At 44.7% G+C, this 14,584-nt stretch overlaps 1 long non-coding RNA gene across 1 annotated transcript; it reads left to right on the plus strand.

The window, feature by feature from the left end:
• The first annotated feature begins 403 nt into the window (after positions 1-403).
• LOC120405328 lies at positions 404-13,055 on the plus strand. Its single transcript, XR_005598504.1, has 3 exons — positions 404-441; positions 1,120-1,164; positions 12,815-13,055. It is a non-coding gene; the product is annotated as an uncharacterized LOC120405328 (long non-coding RNA).
• The last annotated feature ends 1,529 nt before the right edge of the window (positions 13,056-14,584 follow it).

A 14,584-nucleotide genomic window follows, 5' to 3' on the forward strand; every position in this document is an offset into this window, starting at 1 on the left:
ATTGCCCATCACAGTCTCCTGACAACCGTATCCTAAATGGAAGAAAAGCCTGTTTCATTAAAAGCTGTTTCTCAGGAAAGTGAATAAAAGATTGTAGCTAGCAATAAAAAAACCAAACAGGTGTTTTTATAAACTTTATTGCCGTCAAGCCACATGATTAAAATGTACTGCATATAAAACTGTAGGAAAAGACAACGAGACAAATCTCAGGCTGTGGCCTGGCATTCTGCCCAGCACACGGAAAAACGATAGGAAATTCACGTTTCTTTAGTGATGAGAATCTGAGCCGAACCAACAAGTCTGGAGTTGACTTATGAAAGAGGAACAGGACAAGCCACTGTTCTCTGCGTTTGTGTTAAGAGTGTTTTCTCCTGTCTCCCTCTTCAGACATATGCGCTGCTGTCAGAGAGAGGAGCTGCAGTCCTGCCTGCTCTGCTCAAGGTTCGCAACACTGAGCCTGATATGTAGTGTGTATGCGCACAAACAGAAAATGGAGGAGAGGCCTGGCCGTCTCTGTAAAGAAATGCCGTGCCCAAAGCTCTTGCAGGCAGGAGACATTGCAGTATAATGGGGGAGGAGTCACAGGTGTATTTAATAGGTTAGCGATGCCCGATGGTGTCATGGCCACCTACCCTTCCCATATTGCTTAATGGGACCTGGCTGCATCCTGGTTGGATGGGTGAGGCATCCAGGGGGCAGTTCCAGTATGGGAAAGTCTGAGACCTACTGATTTATATGAGCTCGCCAATGCATTTGCAGGACAGAGATTTCAACTTCTTTGTCTCTCATTCCCTCCTGGGAGGGATAGCTCAATGGTTTGAGTATTGGCCTCCTAAACCTAGGGCTGTGAGTTCAGTCCTTGAGGGGGCTATTTAGGAATCTGGGGCAAAACTCAGTCAGGCCGGTATTTGGTCCTGCTGTGAAGGTAGGAGAGTGGACTCTATGACCTTTCAAGGTCCCTTCCAGCTCTATGAGATCAGTATCTCTCCATATTTTTTTTAAATGTGTTGCAGGGGATTAATGTGGGTGGGGAAGAGGGCTGGATGAAGTGTATGTGCATGTGTGTATTTATATTGGATGCAGACTCGCCCCTTCACTTTCCTTCCATTTGCTTTAAAGCATCCAGACGCCTGCTGGGGTACCGGCGATATAACCAGCAGTAGGGTAAGTCGGTATATGCCATCGCTAAGGTACAGTAGTAACCCAAGCATAAGGTAAGTGTAACAGCCTGGCTTGTCTCTTAAGGGCTGGAGGCCTGGGGCCAGCCAACCCTGATTACTAAAGAGGCTCCCCTGAGCAAGATCAAGGGATTCGCCTATCAAAGCAGTAGAAGGCTGCAGTGAAGGGAACTAAAGGAGACCAGAGACCATTTCTGCTGGGCCTTGCTCACTCCTGAGTCCTGGAGCTGGGACTGACACTCCAGCCAGGTAGGGCCTGGGAATGGCCTGCCAAAGCAGGAAAGCCCCAGGTAGGAGGAGAAACTTGGGCTTCGGGTGGATTTTTGTTGGACTTGAATTTGGGGCTTGGAGTTTTATTTAGATTTTATGTTTATGTTCCAAAGCCTAGACCCCTGGGAGGGGTATTTTTTGGCCACAGAAAGAAGTGTGGAGTTTATTGAGCAGTCCAAGAGGGGAAACTGAGGCCATAGACTGATTGCAGGACTACATGGAGGCTACCACGGCTTGCCCAGCAGTGGCCATTCATTGACAATAAATAGAGCCCTACCAAATTCACAGCCATATAAAATGTTTCATGGAGCGTGGAAGCTGGTCTCCCCCCGTGAAATCTGCTCTTTTGTGTGCTCTTACCCTATTCTATACAGATTTCATGGGGGACACCAGTGTTTCTCAAATTGAGGGTCCTGACCCACAAGGAAGATGCAAAGGGGTTGCAAGCTTATTTTAGGGGGTCACAGTATTGCCACCCTTGCTTCTGTGCTGCCTTTAGAGCTGGGTGGCCGGAGAGCGGCAGCTGTTGGCCGGGTTTCCAGCTCTGAAGGCAGTGCCCCGTCAGCAGCAGTGCAGCAGTCAGGGTGGCAATTCCATGCCATGCCACCGTTGCTTCTGTGCTGCTGCCTTCAGAGCTGGGTGGTCGGAGAGGGGTGGTTGCTGACTTAGGGCCCAGCTTTGCATACAGCAGTGCAGCAGTCAGGGTGGCAATACCATGCCGTGCCATCCTTACTTCTGCGCTGCTGCTGGTGGGGCTCTGCCTTCAGAGCTGGGCTCCTGGCCAGTAGCCACCACTCTCCAGATGCCCAGCTCTGAAGGCAGCACCGCCTCCAGCAGCAGCACAGAAGCAAGAGTAGCAGTATCACAACCCCCCCCCCCATAATAACCTTGCAACACCCCCACAACTTCTTTTTAGGCCAGGACCTCTACAATTACAACACTGTGAAATTTCAGATTTAAATAGCTGAAATCATGAAATTTATGATTTTTAAAATCCTCTGCCTGTGAAATTTCAGATTTAAATAGCTGAAATCATGAAATTTATGATTTTTAAAATCCTCTGCCTGCAAAATGGACCGTGAATTTGGTAGGACCGTAACGATAAATCATTCCAGGTACTAGTCACTCATTCTTGGTCACTTTTCCAACTTAGCTCAGCCTGCGGTTAGCTGGCATAAAACATAGTCTCCTCCCAGAGCAAAAATGCTGCTCCCATGTCCATTAGAACAACAGCCAGGCTGCACCCCATTCCAGCTCCACTCTGTGCTCACCAAGAAGGAGACTACCTACTGCCTGGGCGTCCCACCATCTCCATTCTGAGCAGCCCTTAGCTCTGGTCTCTTTTATGGCAGCTCCCATCCAACAAGCCATTGGAACAGTCCATTGCTTGTGCACTTGCAGTGCAATGGTACATTCATCACATGTGGAATTGCAATGAGATGGGAACCCTTTGAACAAAAGCGTCTTAGTTTCAGTTCCTGGGAGCCTCACCCCCAATTCCAGTCTTCCCAGAGACTCCCTCCACACAATACTGTGTGAGTATATTCAATATAGAAGGCAACTTTTCTCACTACTGGTGCGACAAAGGTTATATCTCAGGCCAAAGGTCTGACTTTCTAAATATATTCCACTCCAGTTAGTAACCTTTCATAGCAAATAAAGCAAGAGAGGGTTCAACTGTCAGTCAATGTTAGAAAATGTGTCAATACAGGGGAACAAACCGGCAGGTTAGACTGCTGTAATACTGTGCTCAAGACAGAAAATGTCGAGGGATTGGAAAGACACATAGGAATTGACCAGTGACCGTAATGTTCTACTCTAACGAAGACATTGTGTTATTTTCAAGTAAACTTTTTCTAAACTGCAAAGCAACTATACTTGGCCAGATCCTCAGCGGGTGTAAATCACTTCAGGAGAGTGATGGCCATTTAAACCAGCTTAACTTCTGGCCCACTGTGTATACGTACCTCAGAAAAACCAGCTACGTAGGGATCCAGATCTAGGACATTGCTAGGGCAGATCTCAACTGGTGTGGCTTACCACTTACCAACTCATATAATACTTGGTTCCTGCTGGAGGTTAGCTGAGAAGGGGTAACGGAGTCACCTTCCTGGATGCAAAGGCGCCACGGCTTAGGAAGAATCGTGTTTACATGCCAAAGCATGTTTCCTTTCTCCACACTGCATAGCAGGTCATGCCGTTCCCAGGGAATCGTCCCTAGGGGTACAGATGCACTGTAATCCAAAATGTGCAGCGCCAACTCTCAGAGCCTGAGTCAATTGACTTGAGCGTGCAGGGTTTGGGCTGTGGAGCTAAATGTTGCAGGGTAGACTCATGTGCTCAGGCTGGAGCCTGGGGTCTGAGATCTTCCTCCATGTGGAGTTTTGGAGCCCAGCCCAGCTCTAGCCCGAGCCTGAATGTCTACACTGCAGGTTTTAGCCCTGAAGCCTCAGCCCCGCAAGCCCAAGTCAGCTGACCTGGGCCAGCCATGGCCATGCCACAGGTCTTCTATTGCCTAGAAGACCCAAAGCAAAACAAGTTGCTCACTAGGAAGTTTTAAAAAAAGTCACCCTCAGTGGAACTTCTCTGAGTTGCCACTGCTGTGAGAGAATCATTCTGCACCCATCACTATAATTAGGATGACCAGATGTTCCGTTTTTAAAGGGACAGTCCCATATTTAAGTCCTCCAGCAGGTGTCCCGACTTTTTCTTAAAAATGGACAAATTGTTCCGTATTTTCTGTCTCTCTCCACCCTCCCCATCAGTACTGGAAAGTCCTACTGCTGGCTGGATGCTGCCCACCCACCAGTGGTGAGTGGGTGGAGGGGGTCCAGTGGCTGACAATGAGATCACTATCATGCCCCCCTTAATCTCCTCTTTTTGAGTCTATACGTATCCTGTGCCTTTAGCCTTTGCTCGTATGGCTTGTATTCCATCCCTTTGATCATCTTTGTGACTCACCTCTGGATCTTTTCCAGTTTCTCTACAACCTTTTTGTACCCTGGTGACCAAAACTGGACATAGCTGAGTCCTGCCCTGTGCTTAGTAGAGTGCTACTATCACCTCCCGTGACTTCCATGCTATGCCTTTGTTAACGCAATCTACAAATACATTAGCTTTTTTTGCAAGAGCATCACATTGTTGACTCATGTTGAGTGATCCACCACAACTCCCAGATCCTTTTCAACAGTGCTGCTGCCAAGCCAGTTATCTTCCATTCTCTATCTGTGCATTTGGTTTTTCTTCCTTCATTGCAGCACCTTACATTTGTCTTTGTTGAATTTCATTTTGTTGTCTATAGCCTAGTTCTCCAATTTATCAAATTTCCTTTGAATTTTAGCTCTACCCTCCTAAGTGTTTGCAACCCCGCTAGCTTTGGGTCATCTGCAAATCTGATCAGTGTGCTCTCTATTCCTACATCCAGATCATTAATAAAGATGTTAAATGACACCAGTGGAGCCCCACTTAAGACCTCCCTCCAATCTGACGACATTCCATTAATGGCTACTCTTTGTTTGCAGTTGTTTAACCCATTATATAGCCACCTAATGGCAGCTCCTTCAAGCCTGCATTTCACCAGCTTACCTATCAGAATGCCATATGAGACTGTGTCAAAAGCCTGGCTAAAGTCCAGGTACATTACGTCCACCGCATTCCCCCTATCCACCAAACCAGTTGGCTTGTCAAAGAAGGAAAACAAGCTGGTTTGACATGATTTGTTCTTAGTAAATCTATGGTGGCTCCTAGTGATCACCCCTTCATCCTCCATGTATTCACAAATTGAATGTTTTATTCCTTGCTCTAGTAGCTTCCCAGGTATCGAGGTCAGGCTGACTGGTCTATAGTTTACCAGCTCCTCCTTTCCCCCCCTTTTTAAAGATAGGCACTATGTTATCCCTTCTGCAGTCTTCTGGGACCTCTCCTGTTACCCATGAGTTTGTAAGTACTATTGCCAGTGGCTCCGAGATTTCTTCAGCTAATTCCTTCAGTACTCTTGGGTGAATATCATCCAGCCCTGTTGATTTGAATCTATTCAAATTGGTCAGAAGATCTCTGACATATCCTTTACTTATCCCAATCTGCATCCTTTCCCCTTCATTGTCTGTAACTTTGCTAGTCGTCCGGTCACATACTATTTTTTGTGTGAAGACTGAAGCAAAGTAGACATCGAGCAGCTCTGCCTTCCTGAGATTTTTCCATTACCAGGTCACCTTCTCCATCGAGCAGCAGGCCCACCCTGTCCTCCATCTTTCTTTATTGTCTGCTCTATTTGAAGAACCCCATCTTACTGTCGCTAACATTCCTTGCCGGCTGTAACTCATGCTTTGCCTTGGCTTTCCTGGTTTTTTCCTTACAAACTCGCTCTATTCCCATGTATACTTCTTTGGTGACGTGCCCCTCCTTCCATTTCCTGTATGGATCCCTTTGGGGTTTTAGATCACTAACAAGCCTCCAGGGCAGCCATATTGGCCTCCTATGGCTCTTCTTATCTCTCCTCTGCATTAGAATAGCTTGATATTGAGCCTGTAGTATTACAGCTTTTAAAAACTGTCAGCCCCCTTTGACTCTTTTTTTCTTCCTAATTGGTCTTTCCATGGGACTGTGCCTATTTCTCTGAGTTGGCAGAAATCTGCCTTTCTGAAGTTCAGTGTCCTTGTTTTGCTGTTCTCATGTCCTCCTTGCAATAGGCCCTGGGCATATTACACAGCTCTGTATCTGTTCATTGTGGTGTGAAAAATGTTTCTCTGAAGTCTGGTCTTGACAAAAAAATTGACCACCCCTAGGCTAGAGAGTCTAATTGTCTTGCCCAACATAACACAGGAAGTTTATGGTGGCACAAGGAACTGAACTCTGGTCTTCTAAGAACAAAGCTAGGGAACCTAATCACTGGACCAGCCTTCTTCTCTGAATTAGCTGCCTAGAACAGCCACATTGAAACTAACACATTTGTTTTCTTTTACCTGATGGACTTTTATATTGATGAGCTTTTTTGATGGAGCTTGAGCTGGATAATGCTTCAAATGGCACAGCAGCACAGAAGTGATTACAAATTACTGTGGCTTCTTTCTGTGTGCTGGGGGAGGAGTTTTCATTTCATACATCACTTACAGCTAGCTGCAGCTCCTACAATTAGCCTGGCATCCTTAAGACTAAGTTAAGGAAGTTATAGACGCCATGGTTTGTTGGTTTCAGTGCGGATCTACTGTACCTCAAAAATATAATTGTCAGGAAAAAGTTCACACTACTGTTGTATTCCATGCATTCATGAAATCTCATGGTTCCAGCCCACAATTTAATAGACCGTTTAAAAACATTAAGTATGAAAAAATACCAAACCAAGGGAAATCCTTGAACAGGAAGTTGGCCAAACATATTCCTGTGCAACACACACACATTCTGTAGAAACTTCTGGATAAAAAACAATTTTAATATAGAAGGAAATATTATCACTTGTTCTTCTGCCCCTTCCCTGTCCAGAGTCACCAGGGTCTCATCGATCGGAAGGAAGCCCCTTCAAGAACAGCATAGGTTAGTGCTGGCTGACAACTGCACAGACTTTAAGGTCAGAAGGGACCATCATGATCACCTAGTCTGACCTCCTGCACATCACAGGCCACAGAACCTCACCCACCTGCTCCTCTGATTATTAAACACCCTCAAGGGCCTACTGTCCTTCCCTCCCATCCTTCTCCACTGTCAAAAGACCAAGCCCAACAACTGTTACAGAACACATGCAGATGGCAGTGCCATCTGTGTCAGCCTAGTGCCAGCTCAGGCAGTCTTCCATCTGCCACTTCATTGAGGGGAAACACAGCGTGCTCAAGAGTGACTCGAGGTTAGGTGGGGCTCAGCCAGTGAATTTGTGATTGTGAAGGAGGGTTGTTCTGTTTGTCACAGCTCAGAGCCAGGTCAATTCTGTAAGCTGCATCTGAGGTAAAGAAAAGGTCAAAGTCACTGAATTATTTCAAAACAGTTGGGTCCCCAATGTTGATAGCTGCGCGGCAGGGGGGAACGTGTTCCACCATGGTCTGAGGGCCCACAGGTTGCTGATGTCTCACTCAGCTACACACCAGAGCATATCACATAGATTCCCTTAGGCCCCTGAGTTGCGCTTCTTCTCTGTTCTAGCAGCAGCCTCCTAGAGACCGACTTCTCCACCAGCCGGAGAACAACTGAAGGCTGACAGATGGTGACGCCCTTATATGGGAGAGTATGGCACCATCAGAAGCTTTCCTGTTCTGTCTCCATCTTCTGACTGGGAGAAGATAAAACCCCAAGTGTTTAGGTTGGAATAGACCATCAAAAAGGGATATTCCAATTATTCTCAGATAAGAAATGGGTGCACATCACCCTCAAGAGGCGCATGTCAAAAAACAAAATTATGTGAATATTCTTTCAAATGTATGAACCCAGGCATTGCCAAACTAGATCAGACCGATGGTCCAATGTTCTCTCACCAACAGTGGCCAGATGCTTCAGAGGAAGGTGCAGGAAAGCCTACAAAAGGCCAAGGTGGGGTAATCTTCCCTCTATGAAGTTCTCATCCCAATCCCTACTAGTTGGAGATTGGTTTAAGGCCTGAAGCACCAGACTTACGTTGCTTCCCATACTCTTTGTTAGCATTAACTGTGTGATAAATCTGGATGTTCTTGTTATCCATACAAATGTCCTATTCCTCTTTGAATCTTTGCAAACTTCCTGGCTTCAGCGATATCCTGTGAAGCCAATTTGCTCTGGCTGTGTTTGCTGGTGGTAATGTTCACAATCGCCGCACATTTTAAGCAAGTCTTGCAGAACATTCACAGACAGCAACATTTTCAACTAGTAAGTGCTGGTTGCATGGGAGAGCTATTTCTCAGAGCGATGCCCATCTAATGAAAGTCATGGAACAGAAACATACAGTGTGACCAAAATGTGCAATCTCAAAGCCTGAAAGTGGATTAACAAATACTTGCAGTGATCAAAAGTTCATCATGGAAATTATATGATGGAAAAACTGTGGATAATAAATAAATTCATGAAAAACACAATCTGGACAATTTGTGAAAATAAAGTTTTCATCAAACCAATTATTTGTTATGGATTATTTGCCAATCTTTAGATGGTGCTGTGATGCAGAGCTCACTGGTCAGTGTTAGGTTTTACTCCCTGTTTCCAGCTAAAAACATTAAATTCTTTCCTAATATTTATTTTTTCATGAAAAAACCTGCTTTAAGGTAGAATATTCAAAAGCACTCAGTGTTGGCCTAACTCAGGTCCCATCAAGTTAACGGGAATTTTGCCTTTGACCCAGGTCTTGTGCTTCATAAGGGTGAATTCCACCCTGTGTGATCAGTCACGTACATCATCTGGCATTGATTGTGCTTCCTAAACCTTCTAAACTACTGCTCCTGCCCACAATGAATTTTATTTTGGCCACTCTAATGGGCCAAAGTTCACTTTCTGAGAACATTCGTAGGAAAACTTGGATTCCACAAGTATTCACATGACCTGACTACACTTCAGCTCATCTGTCTCCTTAGGCTTGTTGGTGCCTCCCCTAAAGTGTTGCCCCCTGTAGCCATCTGGAACACACCTTGCTGGAGAAAACCTGTGCCACATACCCTTGGACTGAGACTGAAGAGGTATCTTTGATCTCATAAAGTACACTCTCCTTCAAGGCTGAAGTGTCCTTTTCCCCTTGGGGTGAACTGCTTCGACCTCACACACAACTGTAGAAAATCCCTTAAAACAAGATTTAAAAAAAAACCAGAGGGAAATGGTTTTAAAAGAAAAGAAACAGCTTGCTGAACAGTCTAGATTTACACTTCCCATAAGCTGAATAGATAATGCCTCCTCGGCTGAGTCACAGAAAGCAAAAATAAATCTTCAAAGAGGAAGTTCTGGCTCTGGCCTGTCTTGTGGGAGTTCCACCTCCCCCTCACTCAACCTGGTGTCCATGCCTCAGGTGTTAGATTATTTAATATAATACGGAAACAGACTCTTTCCCCCAAAACAGATATTTTTTTCAAAGCCTCCTTCCTCTCTCCTCAGCCAAGCTACTTCCACCCCATGGGAGTTTCTCTAGTTCCAAGAACAGGTATGTCCCTCCCCAGCTTGTTCTGCCTAACCTATCCAGTTGACTGGTTTCTGGTTCTTGAGGAAAGTAGTTCCATCTGGCTGGGTGGAATTTTTTTCTAAATCTAAAACTCTCCTCCCTTGGATATGAAATATTTCCTGACAGACCAACGTCAGTCTCTTGCAGTTCAGAAAAGCAAATAGAAACATGTGCAAACGCACAGTCAAAGCAAACTTCTATTTAGAAGCCACGAAACTGCTCACAAATAGTTTTTCAGACTATTCACTCAGTTCTCCTCTGTGACCTCTTTTAGAATAAGTTGTCATCCAAAATTCAATCCCTATGTAATGTCTAACCACACTTGCTTTAATCCACTGTTGATCGTTTTTCTTCCCCCATCCCTTGAATTTAATTAATAATTAATTTTTAACAAATGCAAAATCCTGCAGCTTCAAAGGGCAGGGTGATGTGTGCAAGCATTTGCAGGTCATTTGAATTGCAATTCAAGTGTATTCTGCTCATTTGCAAGCCTTCCAAAGATCAAAGAATCATTTATAACCCTGAGCTCTGTCATTACCCAAATGACATTAAGGGTTGAAGAAAGCCTTTTCCAACTGGCTGGTTTTATATTGTCGTTCTATAACATTATGATTGGAGGCAGCAGAAGACCCAGCAAACCTTTTCGTTCTGTGCTTGAACTAAAAACCAACTACGCAGCTAATACAAAATCGTGGGCCTGTCCAAAGCTACTGATGATCCAGCTGCTGAACTAGGCTCATAAAAGTAGAATGTCTTAGGCTGGTTTGTGAGCAAAATCCATTGAGTAAAAAAAAAAAAAGAGTGGGCGGAGCCCACAGAATAGTTAAAATAAATCATTACCCCAAGGCTTTCCTGTATTCTAATAGCGAACACATTTGATCCCAACTATGAAAAAACAACGTATTTAGGGGAAAGAGTGACAGCTCTTGTTTGTACTTAGTTTCCAAACAAATACACTTGGTTGTGCATGAAAACCTGCACTGGAAGTAATCTGAGGGGCATCTCCTTAGCTGATGTGAACTATGTAGCTCTGTTGACAAGTGGAGGGTCCAATCATCTGAAAGTGCCCCCACAAACAGTTTGTATGTACAGAAGTCAGTTGTCCAGCTGCTCAGAGAAGAAACGAAAGGGGGATGGAACAGTATATAGGGAGCTGGATTGGATGAACTGTTACCCAGGATTTTCGGAACCCAAAACAGTGGTAACTTAACTATATTACTCCAGGCGATATCAGGAATAAATCAATGGGAACACAGCAATTTCTGTCTGATAAATGATTGATACAAGTAAGCATGCTCTTATCTAAAACTACTATTTATTAGATTTTAAGCGTGTGCGCGCGCACACACACACTAGGTTTAGGACATCCCAGATATAGATACGCACAGTCTGAGATGGTTTTGAATGATCACCAGCCAGACTTCCAGGGGCTTTCTTTCCATCCAGCTGATGGGAGTTTACATTTCAGCTCCTTGCCTGAGGGAAAGCTCCCTCAAACTGCTCTGCGGTATTACAGCTAATCTTTTATAACTCACTTTGACAGCACCCATAACCTATAGTGACTCCTAGTGGGTCAGCATAGCAACCTCTACTGGGTCACCAGTTCTCCTAATTTCAACAAATGACTCATTATCTCAAAACACTCCGAGTATTTCTAGCCATAACAACAATATGTCAGGGGCACCTAAAACCAAGGTGACTCTTTTCCATAACTTTCTGTCCCATCCTTCTGTTCTGATTAACAAACTGTAAGTATGCAGCTGCCTGACCTTGTCTCACAAAGGCATAAGATTAGTCCTAGCGATGTGATGTTTGGTTTTCAGCTGGCAGTGGCAGAACGTACAAAATGGCTGACTGCAGCACTGTCAAGTTTTGGGGTTCAAGCAGGAATGTCAAATTCCAGGGCAACAGAACCAGTTTGGGGCTATCTTTCCCCATCATTCCACCAGCTGTAATTCTCAGGGAGCCTGTAGGATGGGTACCACATCGCCCTGCATCTGGAGGTTCCCAAGCTGGGTGGTCAATTTTTAGTCTTCGTTGTTTGGTCCAGATTTCAGTAAAGTTTTACAGTTTACAGAGAACAAGGAAAGTTGTCCAGGCAGCCTTTTAATAAGTGAGAACTTTAATTGGATGATGGAAGGAAGAAGACAAGTTTAATAAATGTTTGGCCATTTTCCAGACCCGGTGCACTAATATACCTTAGGATTCCATTTATTTGGTGTATTCATATCACGCTTTCGGCTGTCCTGACATGTTTCATTTGTCTAGCTGTTGTTTTTTGTATCATGTGTCAGTTTATCATCCAGCCACAAATTTATTACCAATTCAAATCTCTTTAAGGAATTGGAGCAGAATCCTAATAATGAATTTGCTGCTAACTGGTGCCTGATAGAATATCTCCTGGTAGTGATTAAGCATGTTAGCCTGGCTGCAAGCAACCTACCAGTATTGCTGTTCCCTGTGAAAGGCATTTCCCTTTTCCTGTTAGCTGAATATCTATTAAATGCCCTGCCAGCTCCTCTGAAAAACCATAGACCCAGGTAAGAGGAAATAATGTCTCTTCTCCAGCCAGTCCTAGTTATCTGCTGTGCAGTATGGACTTTGTGTAGGATGATGAAGACAGTACGAATGGGTGTATCAGTTCACTGCAACCAGATAATCGACCATGCAAAAACAAAAGAAGGGTTGTGCGCTTGGGTTTCAGAGCATTGGTTTAGAAGTAGGCAAACTTATTCCTATTCACTTTGTATGATCACAAAGTACACAACACTCCTCTGCAAGAGCAATATACATATACACTGGTTAAACCCACTCTCGCAGTCAAAAATTGTGTGCCAGCCACTTTAGGGAGAAAGAGCAACACCCAGCTCTCATTTCATCAGGAACAAAAGGGTGAAGAAGTACAAGGTTGGCCTCAGGTTACAAAATATAAGCCACCAGTCAATGATAATGGAATGGTTAGTTGATTTCTATAAATTGGCCAGTGCATTTCACTTTCGGAGAGTGTCCGGTAGCCAGTGTAATCTATTCCACCTGGAGGCATTGTGTCAAATCCATGAAAGAGTTTGTGAAGCATCAAGAGGGATTCTTATTAAATTGTCAGGGTTCTTTGTGCTGGAGTCAGACTTTCAATATTTCATGGTTGAAGTTCCTTTTTTTACATGCACTGCACTGTAAACCAATGCAGCCAGGAAGAAAAGATGGATCTCTGTTGCGACAGCTATTAGTCTTGACGTTAAGAGTGGTTTGTTTTGTTTTTCCCCCACAGTTCCTCAATATCTAAAGCTGCAGCTGAAGATAAGAAACTGCATGAACTGGGCTTTCCTTTTGGAAAATGGGCCAACTTTTGTATATACTCAAGTAACACCTAATTTGTGTATCCAACGCAGGGATTGGCAACCATATGTCATTGTGTATGTGTGTGGATCTGTCCATGCAACCTTTACTGATGCACACAGATCAGGTTTTTTGATCACACAGATCGAATACGCCCTTTCTCCCCTCAACTAAAAAACATGCAAACATTTAAGTGTCGGACCTTTTCTTTCTTTCTCTATAACAGATGCTTGTGCACCAACTTTAATCTAGAAGACAGGTGCATAATAAGTTTTAATGGTTGAAAGTTAAAGCCAGCGAAGTTCATACTGGAAATAAGATGTAAATTTTTAATGCCAAAGTAATTAACCATTGGGACAGCTTATAAAGGGAACTGGTAAATTCTCCATCAGTCAGAGTCTTTGTATCAAGACTGGATGTCTTTCTAAAATATACGCTCTAGTTCAACCAAAAGTTATTGGGCTCAGTGCAAGAATCACCGGGGATAAAATTAAATGGCTTGTGTAATTCAGGAGGTCAGGCAGGAAGATCTAAATAATTAAAATCTAAGTTACTTGAGTTCCTATTCCAGTTTGGGGACTACGGAGGATTTGTTTTTTGAAAAAGGCCTCTCTGCAAAAATCAATTCTTCATAGATGACTGAGTCAATTTTTGATTTTTTCACCTTGTTAAAAGCTGTTGAGGTTTTACACTTAAGGTAGTAGATGCAGCCAGTGGAGCCAGTCAGTTTGACTTCAAGACAAGAATGATTCGAGGTTTGGAAAACATGCCTCACAGAGAGAGACTTTAGAAGCTCAGCCAATTTCATTTACTCAAAAGAAGGTGAAGAGGTAACTTGGAAATGATCTACAGCAGTGGTTCCCAAACTAGGGGCGCAGCTTCTTCAGGGTGAGCCCCCTGGGAACCGCGATCGGCCGAACTTGCAGACACGTCAAGTAAACAAACCGGCCCAGCCCGCCAGGGGCTTTCCCTGAACAAGCCATGCCACTGGTTTGGGAACCACTGGTCTACAGGTACCCACATGGGGAAGTATCAGAGGGGTAGCCGTGTTAGTCTGGATCTGTAAAAAGCAACAACGAGTCCTGTGGCACCTTATAGACTAACAGACATTTTGGAGCATGAGCTTTCGTGGGTGAATACCCACTTCGTCGGATGCATGAGACGAAGTGGGGATTCACCCACGAAAGCTCATGCTCCAAAACGTCTGTTAGTCTATAAGGTGCCACAGGACTCTTTGCTGCTTTCACATGGGGAAGAGATTTCTGGTAGTAAACCAGGGGCCTAGCCATGGATTGGCCTGGGTGGGCCATGGCCCACCCACTTAGCATCCAGGCCCACACAAATCGTGCCTCAACCCTGCTCCCCAGCAGGAGCACTGGACAGAGTAGGGTCGGAACCTGCTCCCCGGCAGGAGCACCGAGCAAGGGAAGCCCCCACACCTGGACCCCGCTCCCTGGTAGAAGTGCTGGATGGAGCAAGCCCCCACACTCCAACCTCATTTCCCTGGCAGGAGCATGGGAGGGACTGCAGTTGGAAGGGGTGTGGAGGGACCCCCACTTGTCCTGGCCCAGGTTCCCACAAACTGTAATCCCTCTTACCCCCGGTGATTTCCTGCACACCTGAAAGCTGGGGCCTACGCAGTTTTCCCATCGAAGCTATGCCACTGTAGTAAACAGCTCTTTAATCTAACATAAAAAGATAT

The sequence above is a fragment of the Mauremys reevesii genome, linkage group 4 (genome assembly GCF_016161935.1).
Source record: "Mauremys reevesii isolate NIE-2019 linkage group 4, ASM1616193v1, whole genome shotgun sequence".
Classification (NCBI taxonomy): domain Eukaryota; kingdom Metazoa; phylum Chordata; order Testudines; family Geoemydidae; genus Mauremys; species Mauremys reevesii.